This window comes from Lactuca virosa, chromosome 4 (genome assembly GCF_052849685.1).
Source record: "Lactuca virosa cultivar CGN04683 chromosome 4, Lactuca_virosa_CGN04683_v6, whole genome shotgun sequence".
Classification (NCBI taxonomy): domain Eukaryota; kingdom Viridiplantae; phylum Streptophyta; class Magnoliopsida; order Asterales; family Asteraceae; genus Lactuca; species Lactuca virosa.
Window position 1 is genome coordinate 274,458,252 of NC_136429.1, and position 20,057 is coordinate 274,478,308.

The 20,057-nt window shown below is 32.6% G+C and overlaps 2 long non-coding RNA genes and 1 pseudogene across 4 annotated transcripts; 1 reads left to right on the top strand and 2 right to left on the bottom strand.

Moving 5' to 3' along the window:
• Positions 1 to 650: 650 nt before the first annotated feature.
• On the bottom strand, positions 651 to 1,909 carry LOC145105900 (protein STRICTOSIDINE SYNTHASE-LIKE 11-like; annotated as a pseudogene).
• A 6,169-nt stretch (positions 1,910 to 8,078) lies between these two features.
• On the bottom strand, positions 8,079 to 9,606 carry LOC145108295 (uncharacterized). Of its 3 annotated transcripts, none has more exons than XR_013708171.1 (4): positions 9,497 to 9,606; positions 8,986 to 9,042; positions 8,696 to 8,889; positions 8,079 to 8,619 (listed from the first exon to the last, which is right to left on the bottom strand). It is a non-coding gene; the product is annotated as an uncharacterized LOC145108295 (long non-coding RNA). The 3 variants fall into 3 exon arrangements; XR_013708170.1 differs by having other exon boundaries at positions 9,501 to 9,575; XR_013708169.1 differs by lacking the exon at positions 9,497 to 9,606 and having other exon boundaries at positions 8,986 to 9,438.
• A 550-nt stretch (positions 9,607 to 10,156) lies between these two features.
• Positions 10,157 to 15,842, top strand: LOC145108296 (uncharacterized). Its single transcript, XR_013708172.1, has 2 exons — positions 10,157 to 10,266; positions 15,133 to 15,842. It is a non-coding gene; the product is annotated as an uncharacterized LOC145108296 (long non-coding RNA).
• Positions 15,843 to 20,057: the final 4,215 nt, after the last annotated feature.

Sequence of the window (20,057 nt, forward strand, 5' to 3'; positions counted from 1 at the left end):
AGGTAAATACTCAATCTCTGCACACCACTTTATTCATATAAACAAAGACTATATATATAGCCTTTGAAATAACGTGCAAGCTGGAAAGTAGGCCTTAATTAAACTATGCTACACCTAAAGACCCGTTACATCTAATGACCCATTCTTCTAACCTATAGATTTGGTCAAACTACCATTTCTAAATAATAAAACTATTAACCAGTACATAAAATATAACTCATAAATATTTTATTAATCTCATTCTTCCAGCATCAAAGATTATACCAAACACATATAAGTATACAAAATATACATTCTACATACAAAATTAAAATTAAACAGATTCTATCTGTGGTGGTGTAATCTGACGGAGAAGAGCGGTGGTGGTTGTACTTCGGCAACAGACCCGTTTTTCCGGGCAAATTCCGACAGCAGCTAGAAATTCTGACAGAAAGCAACAAATCCGACAGAGGACTGAAATTATCCAAAAAAATCGACGAGTATGTCACTGGGAGTATCTTATGACAAAGAGGTATCTTGTAAAGTTTAAACATTTGAATTGGGAGTATCTTGTAAGTTGTTACATAAAAAAGGAAATCATTCTTTTTATTCTAATATACCTTTATTTGGTAGTACAAGGCAAGCAAGGTAGAGGTGTGGTGGGTGTCTATCTATTTAGAGTAGACACCTATGAAATTGGTGAAATAAGAGCCCACATAAAGTTTTCCATCCTTTTCTTGAACCACACTAGTTATATTATCGGCGAATTCAATAAAAGATTTTCTTTCCAGAACTATTCCGTCTGAATTGAAGCGCTCCGCAAAACTAAAGTTGCTGCCTTCCTTTCTTGAAACTACCACCCAAAACTCTCCTCGCTTTTCCGCCCGCTTTATGCTGTGCGGTGATCCAAATACGTTTAGCAAAAGTTCCGATGTGTTTGCTTTGGGCCCCATCAGCCAATATTTTATAATTCCGGTTCCATCAAAATCAGGTACAAGAACAAATGTACCATCGCTGCTGACTGCTGGACCACTCACACCCCTGAGATCACTCATCAAAACTGATACGATTGTGGTAACTGGATCGTAACGCAAAAGCCTCCCTGTTGAATCGGGTAAAAATACTGTTTGAGCAGCATCTCTGCACAATATATACTCTATTATATATATATATATATATATATATATATATATATATATATATATATATATATATATATATATATATTTCAGTGTCATACTTTCATTCTTTTGTATCACATCATTGTACTTGTACGAAATGTACTTAAATACAATGCGGTAATAAGGAGCGGGACATAATAAAAAAAAGCACATGATTGGTTACCTAATAGTATAAGTCAAACTAGTGAAATAAACATTGCCACTTAACAAGTCAACGTCAACGCCATTAGCATACTTAAACCCTTCCGTAAGTAAATCTGCAGGCCCACCATCCGAGTCCACAACCCGAAGTCCTTCATTGGCATCAATAATGTACAAAAGGTCTTCCTTTGGATAATAGCTAAGAGCTACTGGCCGTCCGCATTCTCACCACTTGCTATCATCTGTTGTACCATCACAATCATCCTTTTCCCTGAAGAAAAAAAAAAGTGCATGGAATTATTTCTACCATACATGAATTTATTATTTATAGATAACAAATTGAAAAATCACCTTGCCATTGAAGTATAAGAAAAGTCCTCAAAACCGAGGGCAGGACCTTTCCATTCCATAATCCTTCCATCGGTCATAGTTGTGTAGGGCCCTGAGGCTGCATCTCCTCCAAATGTGACTGATCCAGGGCCAATCGCACCCGCAGGCAGTACTAATTTCTCAAACTTGGTATATTCACCACAAACAAAGCTTCCAGAAATGCAAAGATATGTTACCACAATTGAAAGAATGGATGGTTTCATTTGTGAACAACCCATAATCGATATGTGAATATGTTGTGAAGGCTACAACACACCATGTTTCTATTTATATACAATGGTACTGATCACTATTTTGTACCATTCATATATCATGAATATAATTGTTTTGATTAATTATTCTTTCACCAATGTAATCTTTATTATATATATATATATATATATATATATATATATATATATATATATATATATAGAGTTAGGTTCAAATGTTTTTAGCAACTATTGTGTGCATGAATGCACCAATAGGAATTTAGGAAGAGTTAAATAATTAAAAATTATAATAAGGGTAATTATGTAACTTTAGCATGATAATTAAAATAAAATCCCTTAATTCATGGAAATTACCATAAAAAACTGTTTGACCAATTATTTAACCCTAGCCTCTCATATATACGTATTCTATTTCTGCCTCCTATCATTTTCTTATTACATTGTCGACAATATGAATTGGGGGAAAAGGACTTCGATCCTCGCCTGATTGAGAAGGAGAAGATGAACGAAGGCAACAAGGCTGCTCAGGCAGGTCTACGCTTCTTCTTCCTCAAAAGGGATATGCGAAATCTGTTCCTCTTCTACTCCAGCCGTGAGGTGCGAATCAGAGGAGATTAGCGACTTCAGGTTAGTGTTTTGTTTATTGAGTTCGACTGGAAGAAAAGAAAACAAAAAAGAACTCGATCAAAATAAGGGAAAAATGAACGAAATGCAATAATATGGGTGGGTCGATGATGGATGCCCACTGCGAACAGGGAGTAGGAAAGGAACTGACGGCAGTAGCAGCTCACATCGGGCGTTTTCATTGCTCGATCGAATGGGAGAAAGGAAGGTTATCCCGGGTTCTTGATTGATTGAAGAGGGAAGACATTGGAGCCAAAGTAGAAAGAATGAAGGCAGCAGGACAGTCATCAACCATGGCAGTCGTTTGGGTGGCTCCTCTTCATTTTTTTGTGATTCTTGACAGAATCGATATACCTAAGTGGTTGTTTGGGCTTTGGTGTTTGACAGGGGTAAATGGAGCAGCCTATCTCTTGTGAACCATCTTGAGTTTTTATCTCCTGTGAACCATCTTGAGTTTCATCTCTTAGGTATTACACTTTTATCTATTCTTTATTTCTTTACTTGTTGAATTGAATAATTACTTATATTGTTGTTGTTGTTCCTTTTTAGTTGTTGCATAGAAAGTACAGTGGGAATTTCTTGGTTAATATGTTGGGAAAATGGAAGGAAATTGGTGGTCTTGCTTATTATGTTACTGCACCTTCTCAAGGTAATGACTGACTCCATTCCATGTTTCCATTCCATTGCATTCACATTCCTTGATTTGTGATGATTTATTGTTTGTTTGCATGTGAATATCATCATCAGCTTGACTGATATGGCAGCAAATCCCTTCCATGCTCTCTTCTTTTTTTTTTCTTTTTTTTAATATTTTAATTAATTGAGTAATACTTAAAGGTTTGCAAACTTTAGCTTTAAATGGTTTCAAACTTTATAATTTTTGATTTTCACCTACAATAATATAACCTGTTTGCTTTACCAAATGAATGTTAACCAGAAAATTCTTTCAGAATGCGGGCAATATTCTTTTAGAATAAAGAGGGATTTAGTTTGAAGAAAGCTACTATTCTTTCGGAATGAAAAAGGGAAATATTCTTCACATGTAATCCTACAAATTGATCAGACATAGACAACCAAAAAAGGCAGGGAAGCTTTAATTTTATTCTTTTACAATGATTGTTCTTTAAGAATGAACTCGAATTTTATTCTTTATTTTTTTTTCATATCAGAATGCAAACACAAGTGTATCACTACAAACTACTTGGCAATGAATTTCTGATAGAAATGGCTTGAAGACCTGATAGGAAAGGCTTGAAGAATGAATTAAAGAATGATCACACTCATTCTTTAAGAATGTTGTTATTTTTTAAGAATTATACTTGTTATTCTTCCAGAATGTTTGTTATTATTCAATAAATCACAATCATACAATGTAATTATTTGGTATATTATTAGTTCAAGAATCGATTTTGTGTATTCTTTCAGAATGTATTTACTAGTTTATGGTTGACATTCTGTCATTCTAACAGAATAAAATCGAAAAATATATTAACTAGTTTATGGTTAAAATTTTATCATTCTGACAGAATAAAATCGGATTTTTAATTTTAAATTAATTTAAAATATTCAGATTTTTAAAAATAAAAGATTTAATTATCCCTAAAAATCCGAAAATTTCCTTTTTTAATATATGTTAATTGACTAAAATGCCCTTATGCTCAAATTTGTGTGATTATATGGTACATGTTATCCTATTCTACTATCATAGACCCTCAGATCATGATCTTTGATTATATTTCATCCAATGGTCCAGATGTGTGCATTCTGGCACACAATAGTTACTAGAAACAAAATAACCTAACCCTATATATATATATATATATATATATATATATATATATATATATATATATATATATATATAAAGTTCCATATTGCCTCCAATATTTTACATTTTATCTTATGTCGTGGTGATATATAATTACAACTGGCCTTAACACCCGTGTTGCTATACCAATTAGTTATTTGTAAAATATATACACATGCATCATGTAGCTCTTTAAAATATTTACGCATGCATCATGTGCATGTCTATATCCAATTATTTATTTTTGGTCATTATTGCTTATGTTTGATGTTTGATAAATAACGTTTCTGTTTTGCACACCGTCAGAACCGGAGTCTCGTCAATTAGAGAGAGAGAGAGAGAGAGAGAGACTCTCACTTCTTCTGGAAGATTTAAAATGAAGTAAAACAAACATGCATGATTATAACTTTCTTTCTTTTTCCTATGTAAAAGCTAGTTTGCATAATTGAACAATGTACTTTCTTTTTCCTATGTAAAAACTAGTTTGCATAATTGAACAATGTACTCAACTGATACTGCCCATTTGTATCAAGATTTTGGGTGCCACATTTTGATAGCATAAATCATGTGTTAAGATGCTGAAGTGTATGAATAAGTTTTTTTAGTGTACGACATAGCTGAAAAAAACTTCCAAGAGAATTAGTCACAAAAGTGGAAGGTGGAACGTGCGGGGTTCGGGAAACTGCGCTTATGGAATGAAGAATTTTTTATGATAGTATTTTGATGTTTTCGTTGATTGGGAAATGGTTTGTGTCTCTGTCTGAGGAAGAGAGAGGAGATGTATTTGAACTCACCTTATTGCTTCCACGGTTGTCTTCATCTGTGCTCACCGATAAAAAGAACTAAATAAAAAAGAGAGGTCGCCAGGTCATTGAAAAACAGAAACATCAAAGGAGATCTTCGTAAGTCTTGGAGTTTTGTTTCACAATATTCCATCAGCAACAACAACGATACTAGACATGGCAGGCAGAGATCGAAGGGTGCAAATGAGAAAAAGAGATCGAGATCGAGAGGATGAGTATCTCACCTATGTTGAAGTCATAGAAAGAAAAAAAACTACATGCTAAACATCCAAGGTGATGAAGATAGTCTGTTATAGTTATTTGCAAATATAAGATCTCTTCGTAATATATGTAATGTTGTTATGCGCTCTTTCAGATACGTGATAGCCAGTTGATAGAAATATCTTCTAATGTTTAATCGGGAAGACACGCTACACAAGGTGAACAAAAGCTAGGTTGGGAAGCTATACAAAAGGATGGACCCTGATATTGTTTTCTGATGCCTAAGTTAGATATTGTTTAGGATTGTAAGTAAAATTGCTTGGGTCGAGAAAGTTCTACCTCTTCAATGGTTTCTCGGAGGTTCTTTTATACACACGAGTTGGTCCGAATTGTTGTCTTTCTAATTGGATATTGCAAACGTCCAAAAGTTGCAAGGGTAATACCTTTCAATATAATAATGTCGTCTTTTCCATGTTTCCCGAGATATTGTCTGGGAATCCATACAAATGATTTTATTGATATATTTTTTTGTTGCCCGACTTGCTGAGTCAATTTGATTTGTTACAGATTTATGGCCTACTACATGATTAGGCTAATTGTCTTTGGCTGGGTGCTTTTATCTGTGATGGTCCATCTCTATGTATGGACAGATCCTCATACACCATTAAGCCACCCCCCAACCTGATTGTTAAAGACGATTGTCAAATCGTTTTTAATTATTAGGCTTAAGTATGGCGTTTAAGTAGCAAGGGTATAGAACCATCCGTAGTGGCGACACACATTTAGGTATGCGCGTAGCCTTCTATTCCTCTGATTTGTCAGTAGTTGCTTGTTCCCGCATTCTTCCCCTTATAAACGCTTGTCACATCGTTTCTTCTTCCTTCCCTTGTCTATTAGTTCTTCCTTCTGTTCTTACAGTTTTTAGTTTCTTTTGAGAATATGTCTCATCCCATGATGTTTGCTTTTACATCAAGTGTTTCTAGCGATCGCTTGCTCCAAATCTTTGAGAAATATCATCTTCTCGAAGAAGATGGTGCTTCTATCCCTGGCGCAGTTGATGTTATCGATTGTCCTCTGACTAGTAAGATTGGGTTTTATGTTTATTATTCGAGGTTTGTTTGAGAGTTCTTTTGTCTCCTTTTTTTGGCCAAATTATTGAAGCGTATAAGATTCACAATTGCCAACCGAAACCTAACTCTATATCCAAAATCGTTTGTTTCAATTTGTTATAAAAAAAGTCAATAGGAACGACCAATGATGTGTGACACAACAAATATGTATTGACTTTTTTTGAACTTGTAGTAACGGTGCTTGGTTTACTTTCGTTATCGTGGGAAGAGTTTTATTAAGGGTCATCCTGAGTCCATCAAAAAGTGCAATAACGAGTTTAGTTGGCTGAATCTTTCTTGCTTTCTATATCGTAACATATTCCATCTTCCCGGGACCATTGTTGATCAGAAACCTACTAAGACTTCTGAACTAGGGTAGGATATAGAAAAAATCTCTCATCTAAATATGTCGATGAAGAAGTTTCACTACAAGAAATAGGGGCCTTTACCGACACACATTATATGTTGGTAAAATCCTTGTATTTATTGGTAGTCAGCTTTACCTATACATAAGTTAAGTGTAACTATATGTTGGCTCATGCCTGTTAAAATAGATCATTATCGACACTAACTTCTGTGTAGCTAAAGATTAATATATACCTACACATATGGGTGTGCATAAAATCGAACAAACCGCATAAACCGCCCGCACCACACCGCACTACATAATATGGTTTTGAACGTTCGCGGTGCGGTTTGGGTTTGCATTTTTTATAAACCGCACTATGCGGTTTTCAGTTACAAAACTGCGGTTCAAACCGCACCACACCACATAGTCAATATTATATATATATATATATATATATATATATATATATATATATATATATTAATGATCAAAATATCAAAAATCTACCATTGTCTAACAATTATATGTATTATAAATATGTTTGTGAAACTCCTTAACTTAATTTTCTTAATACTATCTAGATATGTAAATGTCAAAACTCAAACAGTAGCTATTTGCTGATATGCACAAAAGGCAAATATCCAAAAGGAACTAAATCTAAAGGGGTAAAATACGTATTCATCAATCTGAAATAATTTGACTAGTATAAAAATTTACATTTTAAGATCTTAACACATATAGTCTAATGTATCTAAAAGTAAAACATGGAATATTAAAAGATTATTATCAAACCACATCAAAACCCCCCGCACTGCATCAAAGCGCACCGCACCACACAATGCGGCTTAGAACCTTCGCGATGCGGTTTGCGATTTTCAAAAATCTCAAACCGCACATGCGGTGCAGTTTGCGGTTTTGACTCTAAAACGCACCAAACCGCACCGTGCACACCCCTACGTACATAAGTATGTGTAGGTGAAAATAGAAATTATTTGTGGGTAGAGGTATATAATTTGTTTGGGATGTCGATGACATGATTGTTGACATGGCAACTGGCATGGCCGTTGACGTGGTCTGAATGGATGATGTTGTCAATGAAGTGGACTACATGGATCATAAAGGTATGTGTGGGTAATAGTATTTTTTTGTGTAGGTAATATTAGTATATGTGTAGTATTGTCTTTGATATGTGTTGGTAAAAATATATTTATACGTGGGTATTAAAAAGGATGTATGAGGTAGTAATATTCAAATATGTACAAAATAAGTAGAAAAATGTGAATAATAGAAACATATGCACTCAAGATATCATTATAAATGAAAAATTGTCTAGCATAACAACTCAAACCACAAAAAATTTACAAGTCACAAAATTTGCACTACTTAAACTAGCAAAAGATCAACTAGTCATAAGTAGCTACTTGAAAATACTAAAAACTCTTGAATGTTTATTCCATATCATCATATCTATGAATATTTTCATCACAAGATTGTCTCGACTTAGTGTGGATAGATGTACCACACTCAAATGTATCATCATGACATCGTCCTAATGATACTTAGAAGATGAGGGATGATCTTTTTCTCAATCAAAATTTGATATATAGCTGCATATTTTCCTTTTAATGTTTCAGGTTCATCCACCAATTTGTCATAACTACGATGCTTAAAGTTCTTAGAAGAACCCGCGATGTTACCAACGACAGTAGGATCACATCCCTACACGAACAAACGAATATAGCTTCGTCCAAGTACCTTCTTTAGAATCAACTTGTAGCACACTGATTCTACGGAATGCTCACTTCTCATCTTTTCATTTATTACTGTTGGCACAAAAAATAGGACGAGTACAATAAATAAATTCGTTACCAAATAATCCATATTCGAAATTAAACTTACATATTTTGCAGCCAAAATTATAGATATATTACTATTTTCTTCATACGAACGTGTGTAAGCCTCCAAGTCTCAATATGACCCGATGAAGAATCCACATCATGTCCAAGCTCAATATGATAGTGTATTGTACTCTTCAATCTGTTTCTTGTCTATTTTTCGCTTTCCACAAGCAACAACCTTCTTTTCTACAATTACTTTGGAGGACATAAAAGAAAATAAAACTAACAAATATTAAACCGAATTCAATAATGATAAATAATACAATAGCTAAAATATATTTAAAATTTTACCAAATATTTTGGCTCATATCACATGTCACATAGACACTCTCAGTCTTCCTTGCTAACCTATAAGTGTCAATTAAATCATGAAAAAAAATCATCATCATCATCACTGTATAGATCAGAATCATGAAAAATTTGGCTTTTAAGAAAAACATATTCCAAAGTTATAAGATATAGACCAAACTAAATTAAAAATATGGATTTTAATTTTAAACCGAATATTTAATTCGAGTAGTGCGTCAAGCATAGTACAGAGTCTGTTATCTGTTTGGTGCAAAAGATTTCATATTTATCTATTCCTAGTAGATTGCTAGCTTATTTTAGGCTCCAAGTATATTGTTGTGTGTTCCTTTTTTGATTTCCATAAGGTCTTTTATATATATATATATATATATATATATATATATATATATTCAAACGAGAACAATTATAAATTTGAGAACAAATAAGAATAATTTCCGACCACACACTGAAATGCTAAAAAATTAAAAACTTTATTAAAAATATCATATCCCACCTACCCCAAACCCCAACCCACCCACTCGACCATCGTAGAAGGTGTCTAGACCACCGACAACCGCCGGAACCACCATATCGTCAGCGGATCTTCGCCACTCCGTAGTCGGATCACCGCCGCTTTGCCGCCAGAGAGCTGGAAACGCCGGAAACCACCACATAGTCGCTTTTTAGTCTCCAGATCCGCTACATCCGCCTCTACAGTCCTTTTACCGTCAGATACAACCTCTATCCAACTCTTCTCTCCCTGAACCAAGTTCCTCCAGCTCTCTTTCCAACTGAAAAGCATTCTCGATATCATTTTTCTGATCACCAGAGCTATTTTCTACCAGATCTAGAGCAGAAGGCCATCATTTCCAGATCTCTTTTCACCGGATCTAAAGAATACTACAGGTTCTTCTGGTTACACCGGCCACCGGCTCCATCGATACCGTTGCCGCCACTATAAGGTTTCTTCGACGCTCATTGTTTCAGCGGCCATCAGATTTGGTTTTGTCGGCCTCCGCTAACAATGAAGACGAAACATGATTGAGGAAAATGGAACAACATCAGTGTGGATTGGAGTTCGACTGGTCTATAATCAACGGAGGAAATGGTAGTAAGTGCGGCTGAAGTCTGAGATACGAGATGATCTGTAAATGAAAACAATGGTGTGTAGAAAATAAAAAATGAAGCAATAAGAGTGTAAGGACCACTATTGTCGGAGAGGAAGCCTCATCGGAAGAGGTATATTACTTGAACAAAAAGGACCTGTATATCTAAAAAGATGAGGTAACACTAAACTTTTTTGACTTTTCAAAAATTAGGTTATACTTTTGAAATTGACTTAAAACGGAACATGATTGTGTGGGCTCATATATTTGGTATCAGTTTCATTTAAATTGGATAATGACTTGAAAAGTAACAAACTTTCGATTTTGTTCACATTTAGTCACTAAACTTTTTTTCGTTATCTATTTGCCACTGAACTATTGAAACTGTTCACATTTTACCCTTATGACCGGTTATTACCGGTCATAAGGGTAAAATGTGAACAATTTCAATAGTTTAGTGGCAAATAGATAATGAAAAAAAGTTTAGTGACTAAATGTGAACAAAATCAAAAGTTCGTTTCCCTCTAGAAAAGTTCAATGACTAAATGTGAACAAACTTCCTATTGTATTATGTTTTAGCAAATTATTTATTTTTGTTAAATTCTACCAACATTTGTTGATGAAGAAATCTATAAAATAAAAAAAACAAAACCCCGAAAATATATTAAAAAAAAACGAAAAACCGAAACCGAAATAAAAAACCAATGGTTTGACATTTTCCAAAATAAAAAATCAAAATTTCCAATCTGATTTTGGTTTTACAAAAAATAAAAAAAAAAGAACCATTCTCACTTATGTGAATTATATATAAGTGTTTACATGTCACTCTCTCATGTCACAAGGAGGAGTTTTGGATAGAAAAATTTCGAATTGAGCGCTTTCTCATTCCCTTTTTGGTTTTATAATCATTTTTCGATTATAAAAATGGTGAGAGATTTAGATATGAAAATCCGAAAATTGAATTTTTATAAAACCAAAATCAGATTGGAAAATTGTGATTTTTTATTTTGGACAAACCATTGTTTTTTATTTCGGTTTCGGTTTTTCATTTTTTTTTAATATATTTTTCGGGATTCTGTTTTTTCTTATTTCATAGATTTCTTCATCAACAAATGTTGCTACAATTTAACAAAAATACATAATTTGCTAAAACATAATACAAGAGGAAGTTTGTTCACATTTAGTCATTGAACTTTTTTAAAGGGAAACGAACTTTCGATTTTGTTCACATTTAGTCATTAAACTTTTTTTCGTTATCTATTTGTCACTGAACTATTGAAAGTAAAATGTGAACAGTTTCAATAGTTCAGTGGCAAATACATAACAAAAAAATGTTTACTGACTAAATGTGAACAAAGTCGAAAGTTCATTACCCTTTCAAGTCATTATCCCCATTTAAATTAATGGATATATTTGGGCTATAATATATGGACTTAGCTATAATATATGGAGGCTGATTCTTCCACTGAGTTTTACCCTTATCTAATTAACCATTTTAATAGGGGCTGATTCTTACTTACCATTTTTAATTATTATATATATATATATTAAAGTTGTGGAAGAAAGGAATAGTAAACTTGTGATACTTTGTCCAAGTTTGGTCCCTTGATTTACATATCCGGTCCCTGTACTTCTTTAATTAATTTATTCATATCCTTTTGTTTGTGTTCCATTCAACTTCCCATTTTTTTGGCAGAATTGGTCCCTGTATTATTGTTGGAAGTTAGGAATACTAAATTTAGATGTTTTTTGGCAACTTTGGTCATTATTCTTTACCCATTTTGACACTTTTGGTCCTTGCAATCAATATTTTTACACTTTTTTGGAACCTTTTAATATTTCAAGTTTGGCCACAAAACTTTAACGGTTTGACAACTTTGATCCCTTTTCTAAAAAGTTGCTAATTCCTACCCCTTTAATTTTTTAGCCATTTTCACACTTCTGGTCCTTGCAGTCAAAACTTTTACATTTTTTGTCCGGGGCAAAGCCTGGACTTTTCATCCTTGCACTTTCTATGTCTGTCATATTTATCAATTCGGAAACAACATTGAAAGCTTCTGGCCCCCGCGTAACGGGGGTAACCTTTCTAGTTAACATTAAAACTTGTAAACTATTTTTTCCCTATATTTGCGACTCATTTAAACGACGTGAACTAACTTTTTTTTTTATTTCTTCTTTGTTATTCTTTACATCGCAGAGTCATTTTATATTTTATTTTTCTAGTACCTAATTCCTTTTAAGAAGTAAAGATCCACCCTCATTTGAATAAAAAGATTTTGTAATCATTTTTTGATAAATATATTAATTAGATAAATTATTACATGTCCAATCACTTAACAAAATAAATAAAACTTCAAATTAATATATATCAAATCACAAATAAAATATTGTCTAATAAAATATTTAAATTACTAGTCTGATATATAATTGATTTCTTACGGTTGGAGAGTATGTTGAAGATGAATGATTGACGAAGAAAAATTGATATGCAATCAGTCTGAATATTTTTATTGGACAATATTATATTTGTGATTTTATATCCGTTAGTTTGAAGTTATAATTTTTTGTTAAAAGAGATAATGACTTAAAAAACTAATATATTTTTTAATTTTTAAAAAAGAGATAATATTAGTGTAAATAACGACAAAATTAAAAAAAAATATTTCAATTTTATACATTTGTTTGAAGTTGTAATATGTTGCTTTTTTTTTTTTTTTTTTTTTTGTAGAATGCTCGTTAGAAAAATAATATTTTTTGATTTTATAACCCCTCTTAAAAAGTAAAGATGATAGTATAAAAATAATCAAAAAAATAAAAGATAATTATGTATTAAAATAAATATAGATCTTTTAATATTGGTGTAAATAATGACAAAGATGAAAAAATAAATTAGGCTATATCATTTAAGGGGCGCTATGTGTTGAAAAAAAAAAACAAAAAAAAAAACAAAAAAGACAATTTATCAGATATTAACTTAATCCGTGTAGAAACATAACTTTTATCTTTTAATATCACTAGGAAAGACATATGTTATCGGGAAAGACTCTTTTTTTGTGCAAATCAAACAGTCTTTCCGGGTCCATTCAGCCAGAAAGATCTATTTAGACCTGGAAAGATACGTATCAAACGGGGCCTTACTATATTTAATATAAAATGTAGATGAAATAAAGTTTTATTTTCGTATCTTTTTTTTGGGTCCATTTTTTATTACAATTCATGTATTTAGTCTTGTGGGTTCATTATATCATTTTTTAATTAATATATCTTTAATTAAATATAATATGAACCTATTAATAGATATAACAAAGTATCGATATGTTAGTAAAAAATTTGATAAAATTGGAAGGAACTTTTGGCTAAAACTTTTATTTATAAAAATATGATATTTAAATAAAAAAAAAACTAAATATAAGTTACAAGTTATACTATTATATTTTTTCCAGATTAATCATATATATATATATATATATATATATATATATATATATATATATATATATAATCATATATGACTATATACACGATAAACAACTGTTAAATCAAGAATGCAAAATTTTATCTTGTCTACATAAATCATATGTGATTAAATACATATAATCAAATATGATTAAATACATGAGAACAATTATTAAATCGAAAACGTGAAAATGAATATTAGAATATTATCCATATAAATTATATGTGATTAAATACATAAATCACATGTGATTATATGTATCTAATCACATATGATTTATGCAGACAAGATTCATTTTCACGTTCTCGATTCAATATTTGTTCTCTTTTATTTAATCATGTGTGATTATATGTGGTAATCACTTATGATTTACATGGACAATATTCGTTTTCACGTTCCCTTTTCAATAATTTATCTCTTGTATCTGATCACATGTAATTATATGTATTTAATCACATATGATTTATGTGCACAAAATTCATTTTTGCGTTCTTGATCCAATAGTTGTTACTTGTCCACATTACTCATATGTAATTAAGTACATATAATCACATGTGATTAAGTACATGTGAAAACTATTGAATTGACGCAAAAATGAATATTGTCTATATTAATCATATGTGATGAAATACTTATAATCACATGTGATTGAAGACATGAGAAAAATATTGAATCGAGAATGCGAAATGAATCTTGTCCATATAAATAATATGTGATTAGATACACATAATCACATGTGATGAAATACATGAGACAACTATTAAAACGAGAATGCAAAAACGAATTTTGCCGATATAAATAATATGTGGTTATATACATATAGTCACATGTGATTACATGTATCAAATCACATATGATTTATATGGATAAAATTCGCCTTCGCGCTTTCAATTCAATAAATTTTCTCATGTATTTAATCACAAGTGATTATATTTATCTAATCACATATGATTTTCATGGACAAAAAGAATATTTTCCATATAAATCATATGTGATTAGATACATATAATCACATGTGATTATATACACGAGAACAAATATTGAATCATATGTGATTAAATACATATAATCATATATTAATAAATAAATGAGAAAAATTATTGAATAGAAAATACGAAAACGAATCTTGTCTATATAAATCATTTGTGATTAGATACTTATAATCATATATGATTAAGTACACGAGCGCAGATATAGAATTGAGTACACAAATTTTGTCCACATAAATCATATCTGATTATATACATATAATCATATGTGATTATATGTATCTAATCACATATGATTTATGCAGACAAGTTTCATTTTCGTATTCTGGATTTAATAATCGTTGTATTTAATCATATGTGATTATACATATCTAATCACATATGATTTATGTGGACAAGTTTCATTTTCACATTCTGGATTCATAGTTGTATTTAATCACATGTGACTATATGTATAATGAATCTAATCATAAATAATTTTATGGACAAGATACGTTTTGTCTTTCTCAATTCAATATTTGTTTTCGTGCATTTAATGACATGTGATTTATATACACATGATTTATTTTTGTATTCTGGTTTTCTATTCATCCCGAAGCGACGAAGATGTACACGGATCTTCGTCTTGATTATTGGTGGCCCTACATGAAGAGGGACGTAGCCTGGTTTGTTGAGAGATGTCTGACCTGCAGGAAGGTCAAGGCCGAGCACCAGAGGCCGCAAGGCAAGACGCAACCGTTGGAAATTCCCATGTGGAAATTGGTAGATATTACTATGGATATTATCATGAAGCTTCCCAGGACCGCGCGAGGGGTGCATTCGATTTGGGTCATCGTTGATCGATTGACCAAGAGCGCCCATTTTATTCCGATTCAGGAGAGCATTTCGGCCGAAAGGTTGTCCGATATCTATATCAGGGAGGTAGTGGCGTGGCACAGGATGCCGGTCTCGGTGATTTCCGACAGGGACGTGCGGTTTACTTCCAGATTCTGGAAGAAGTTTCACGACGAGTTGGGTACTCGACTGCATTTCAGCACTGCTTTTTACCCGCAGACGGATGGTCAGAGTGACCAGACCATCCAGACTCTGGAGGACATGCTGCGGGCATGTGTTTTAGACTTCGGAGGTAGTTGGGATACTTACCTTCCTTTGGTCGAGTTCTCCTACAATAACAACTATCATGCGAGTATTGACTGTTCTCCATCTTCTTCTTTGGTGCTTGTTTTCTTTCCAAACTTTGCAATATGATCCTTTGTGGGTTTAACTTGGTTATGTTATTAAAAAATGATCAAGTCTTCCTTTGCCAAATATTGTGTTTTTGAAACTAGTTTTTGAATAAAAACCCAACAATTGGTATCAAGAGCCACCTTGCAAGTTTGGTTAGATTTTTTTGATTTTTGGAAATCTTAGTTTTTTGAGAATATGGATAACTTGGTTTTGTATAAAAACAAGTTCATAGATATTTTCTATGACAACTTTATTGTCAAAAACAAGTTCATACATATGGATAACTTGATTTTCTAACGACCCAAAAACAGTAATAAAAAAATTCTTTTAAAAGATTATCAAATCATTCATTCATTGTTCAAATAAACACCAAGTGATAATATCCAAAACATCAGAGTACAAATATATCAAATGTAGAAATCATGAGGGGAGGATGATGTGTCATCACGTTGGGCCCTTCCCTTTTGAACTGAAAGTACCTTAAACCATAAATATAAACTGTAAGCATAAAGCTTAGTGAGTTCCCCAAAATACCACATACACAAAACATACTTATGTCATGGGCTACCCCCATGGTCTTTCCTTGTAATGTCGAGGGTTAAATCCCGGTTTTACATACGAGTTTCAGGGGCTAGATCATGATTTTCATTCAATTTCCAGGGATCAGATCCTGGTCTTTCATATAATTGTCAGGGGCTTGATCCTGGCCTTCCATACAATTGTCAAGGGCTAGATCATGGTCTTTCATATAAGCATCACAGAGATAACTAGCATTCCACATAACAAGTAATGGGTCGGCATTGGTGCCATTGACCCATGGAAAAATCCTTGTGCTAACTAAACAAATAAAGCCCCAATTAATAATTGGGACATAAACCATAGCTGAAAATCTACTTTACATGTCCAATATCAAAGGTAAAAGGGCCAATTTACCCTTTTTCATTTAGCCTATACATCCTAGGCCCAAACCCCATAGGTTATCCAAAGTCCAACATGGGCCCAAATCCAGAAGTGACCCAATACCATAAAAGTTTATGGTCCCAGCCTAACAAGCAAAGCCCAACGATTTAAGGCCCAAAAAAATACCCATTGCTGGAAATGGGCCGTACACCCCGCGTACAATCTTGTACGCCCTGTGTACAAGTCCGAAGTGAAAAGGAACGGGTTCATGGTGCATTACCTGCGACGTACTGGGTTTTACGCCCAGCGTACGCATCCAGAAGCAAAACCCTCATTAAGGTCTTAATGACTTAATACTTTCTGTCCAAACTTCAGATCCAAGCTTAATAAGACCTCTAAGGCCATAAAGATGCAAACTTTATGCCTTTGCATGGCTAAAAAGTGCCCAACACTAAAAACCTAAGTTGCTCCATCCTTTTCAACACCAATACTCATGCATGGGGACAAACCAAGATCCAATCTTGTAGTTTTATGACTTAGAATACCCTAGATAGTCTGAAAGGACAGCTTAAAGGCTTTAGAGTACCTCATACTCACAAAGCTCTTGGTTTTGGGAGAAAAGGGATGAAAATCAAGGCTTAACTAAGATCTAAAGAAACATAATCCAAGTTTGGAGCTTTATAACTCTAAATGGTGCATAAAGGAGAGAAAGTGTTGGATCCAAAGTCTTGAGAGAAAACTCACCTCCTTAATGATCCTCCTTCACAAGCAAGAAATCTCACAACTCGCTCAAAATATTCGAAAGAAGCTAGGGTTAACAAGGTAGGTCGATTCTAGGAGTGGAGGCTGATAAGAAGAAAGGTTTTAGGGCTATAATGGTGCTTAAATAGTGCACAAACACTAAATATTAGGGTTTGGTTCAATACTGCATACTCCCTACGTACCAACGTACGCCCAACTGCATGCGCGAGGCCAGGTACGCCCAGCATACCCATGTTGCGCCCAAATTTTACGAAATGCCATTAGGGACCAATTGTACAAACCAATGACAAACCAAGGGTAAAAAATGAATACCTGAAAATTTTAGATGTTACATTTATAATTGTTATTTTATGTGTCGTAGGTTTTCATGCATCTTTTGTCATTTTAAAGTTGTCTTAAAAAAACAAAGGTTGTTTAATGTGTATGTTGATATGTAAGATGTGCATAAACTAGTCAAAGACCATTGTGTTTGTTGTGGTGTTGTGTTGGTTGTTTTATAAAAATGATTATAATAATTTATTTATTCGTATGGTATGTGATATATTAAATAGATTAGTTTTCTTGGTTTATTTTTGTAAGTAATAGATTAGTTGTTAGAAATAATTTATTTGTACAAAAATGTAACAAGAAATGAAATTAGAACCATTTTTTGACGACCAAAGAGCAATTTTCGAGTTTAAAAGGTGTGCATGATTTTCAGTGACAGTTTCTAAAAAGTGTCACTAATGTTGTTTACAAAGGGTTGTTGGACTTTTAGTGACAGTTGCTGAATTTTGCTTTCAAGAATCCCTTCCAATCTTTTGCAAGCAAATGATGTTTACTCAATTGGGAGCTTCTACAACAACATTACAAGAAGCTTTTTGGTCCCTTAAAATGCCCCTTTAAGAATGGACTTGACATTTTGTGTGTTGGCTCACAAAAAATATCACTAGTTGGTTATGTTTATGCACATATAGTTTTATGCATGTTTGTGTTGTTTATTTTATGCAATTATTATGTGTGGTTGATAAATTAGTTTTTCACATGCTAAAATAATTTTAGACAAAATAAACATCACATGGAGTTTGGTTTTCAAAATTTATAATGTGGACATAAGATGTAACAAGTTATTGGTTTAAAATATAATCTGGTTTTCTAAAACGTTAATAACGTCAAATTTTGAAATACTCAAATATAAGTTTTAAAATGGTGATTTTTATAACATATACAAACTCCAAATATATAAGTAATAAAATGAAGTTTTATTAAAGATATAAAAAGGTTCAATTGCACTAAAAAATAATACCGGTTATTAAAATTGAATCGCGTCAAATTATATAAAAACTAGCTTTTTATATAGAACCTTTAAAAGTAATTTTCTTTTGAAAATTGGTACCATGGTTTATTATATGCACGTAATATCCATGATATCATATGTTTTTAAAACTAGAATTATAAAACATATAAAAAACCCTTTTTTCAAACCTCAAATCTATGCAATCCTTTTTGAAGAGCACTCGCACATCTATTGTATGCACTAGTGGGATAAAGGATACCTAACCGCTTAGTATTATCTTTTGATGGTCGGGGTGTCTTCGTGATTTCTATAACCAAGTTATAGGCCGATTACACATTGATCGGAAATCTTTTGTGATAAAGGATACCTAAGCAAGAGAGTTCCAAGGCATAGATGTGATCAAACATGTCTAATTAAATTTGTTATTTGCGATCCCATAAATGTAGGAATTATATAGTAAGATATAATTGATAATCGATATCTTCCGGGTTGAATTCAAATGGATGGGATAAAGGATACCTAACCATTTATTTGTTTTGCAACTTGGATCCTAGACTTTGATAATTAATGTTTTTGGAAACTAAAAGGGTAATAATTATTAAAGAATTTAAATACTGAAAATACTAAATGAATTTTGTTAAAATTTTGTGGTTATATAAACCATTCTCATTACCATGAATTTGTCATTTTCTTTAATGACTTAATGAAACAATAACATTCAATAGATACAACTTCAATGAATAGGTTCATGTCTTAAGAGACAATCTCGTGAGAGATATTAAATTGTATACACTTAAAGGTTCATGTCCTAAACTATTTGATTTGAGAAATAAGCCTGAACATGATACATAGTAAAGACATCACTGTGATTCTAATGATGTTTCTAACATCAAACTAGGAATAGTTCAAGGCCCAAAAGAGTCATCTTGTGTAATCTAGGAGGCCCATGTTTTATGGACTGAACACCTTTAAGCCCAAGAAATCCAATAAGGCCCACATGGATGGATCTTATTCCTTTTGTGGAGAAATCGGACACTGGAAGAGGATCTGCTCCTCTTATCTGGAAGGAAAGTCTGGAAGAGACTAGTACTTCATGTATCTATATACTAGATAGAACTCATACTTTTCATATAACACTTAGGTACTTGGTACTTAAATGTTAATCTAATATTTGTAATTGGCTTGTAGATATTTACAGAAGAGTAACCAGTTGAGCACAATCAAGTTGGAACTACACTCTCGGAGTTTAGTTTATTTATTATGCTAGGAACATAATGCACATGTAATATAAAACAATGTTTGTTTTGGAGCAATGTATGCTTTAATTTAGCTTGTCTAAATATATGTCTCAGTTTAAT